Source organism: Aplysia californica, unplaced genomic scaffold, assembly GCF_000002075.1.
Source record: "Aplysia californica isolate F4 #8 unplaced genomic scaffold, AplCal3.0 scaffold00448, whole genome shotgun sequence".
NCBI lineage: Eukaryota > Metazoa > Mollusca > Gastropoda > Aplysiida > Aplysiidae > Aplysia > Aplysia californica.
The window spans coordinates 288,958-290,537 of NW_004797718.1; the positions used below are offsets into that span (position 1 = coordinate 288,958).

Here is a 1,580-nt window from a genome sequence, read left to right on the forward strand (position 1 = left end):
CCCCAAGCCAACACAAATCGCAAGGCCGTTTACTCGCAAGCGACCGTTTAGCTGCAAGCCGACCGTTTACAAGAACAGAAGTAGGCCATAGCACAGAATTATTATCATTTCTGCCTGACTTCCTCTTCTCTTCACCCTCAAATAATATAGTAATATTCGCATGCGATTAAAAAAAAAAAGAGTTTTGCGGCATTTGCAGCACAATTCAAGGAGTGTAGGCCTATGTTCATGCCTGAGGTGGAGCGGTTTGGCATTTCCAAGATAGTAGTGAAAACAGAAATTGAGGAGGGACAAGGGGCTTAGGTGTTTGAAAAGAAAGTAGGAGAAAACCACACAAAAGCACCCACCGACCACTCACACTTCGCATGCGTGTAACTCGAGTCTGCTATTTAAGGATCAGGCTCTTCACAGTTAATCCTAGAAAATATGAGTTCTGTTTCCAGAGTGGAAAAGATTTTCTTTTTTTTCTTTTTTTCTTTTTCTTTTGTTTTGTTTTTACTTATTTCTAAATGAAAACTTCCATCTGTCTGAAGATATAATCTATCAAGTCTTTGAACACGCAATGTGGTTCCTTATCAGAGAACTGGCATTTTTAAAAATTACACACTGAGCCAGTTACTAGCAATGAGCTTTACAAAAGTGTAGAATGTCAAACAATGAGAGAGATATACACGTTCAAAAATATGCCTACTCACATCGTGCCGCCATAGCAACTACCCCCCCACCTCTCTCTCTCTCTCTCTCTCTCTCTCTCTCTCTCTCTCTCTCTATCTATCTATCTATCTATCTATCTCTAGCGGAGGCACAAGGAGAAAGGAAGAGCTGCAAAAAACAGACTCTAAGAACAAACAAACATAAACAAACAAAATAACCAAATCGCAAAAGCACAACTTGTCACTTACACGTAGCCTTGTCAGAAACTATCCACAACTCTCGCCAACTGCAAACCAGACTTTTTTCAGAGTTAGAAATCAAAAGCTGCTTCTCGAATAATAACAGAATTTATTGAAAACGAAATTATACCTCAAAACGCGACACTCTCCTTGTAAGTCTTCACTTCTTCACTGAATACACCAACGTCTTATGCCGGGTAAAGAGAGATAGAATATCTAGATCTAGACTCTAGTTCACATTTCTACAGCAAAGGATGTTGGCCTAACCGAATCATCCATTCAGTCAGTAATGTTATTACACTGGTCATGTGACACAGGGCTGACACGGGTCATGCGGTATAACTTTTCCTGACACTACACACGAAGGGTAGGCTAGAGCTGATGGGTCAAATCTTCCTACTTTTAGTCATGGAGCGGAGAAGGGAAGGAAGGTCGGGTCACGGGGTCGGTCATTTCGTGACTTATGGATATTACACTGGAAAACAAGTTGAAGATGTGTCTCGCTATGGGGGAATGTTTGTTGAGTGAAGCGAGAAACATAATAACGTGGACTCAGTTGTTCTATTTTCGTGTCAGTGGGAAAAAGCAAAATCGGCAAGAAGAAGAAGAAGAAGAAGAAGAAGAAGAAGAAGAAGAAGAAGAAGAAGAAGAAGAAGAAGAAGAAGAAGAAGAAGAAGAAGAAGAAGA

The 1,580-nt window shown here is 40.5% G+C and overlaps 1 protein-coding gene across 2 annotated transcripts in view; it reads right to left on the reverse strand.

Annotated features, from left to right (window-relative positions):
• LOC101860433 (cytochrome P450 3A24) overlaps window positions 1–1,273 on the reverse strand; it is a 23,160-nt gene extending 21,887 nt beyond the window's left edge. The window contains exon 1 of one of the 2 annotated variants that reach the window (XM_035971500.1): window positions 1,024–1,273. The gene's annotated coding sequence lies outside the window, so the exon portion shown is untranslated. Of the gene's footprint in view, window positions 1–902 lie in introns of both variants that reach the window. The other variant, XM_013086255.2, reaches the window with a different exon arrangement.
• Between the last annotated feature and the right edge of the window lie 307 nt (window positions 1,274–1,580).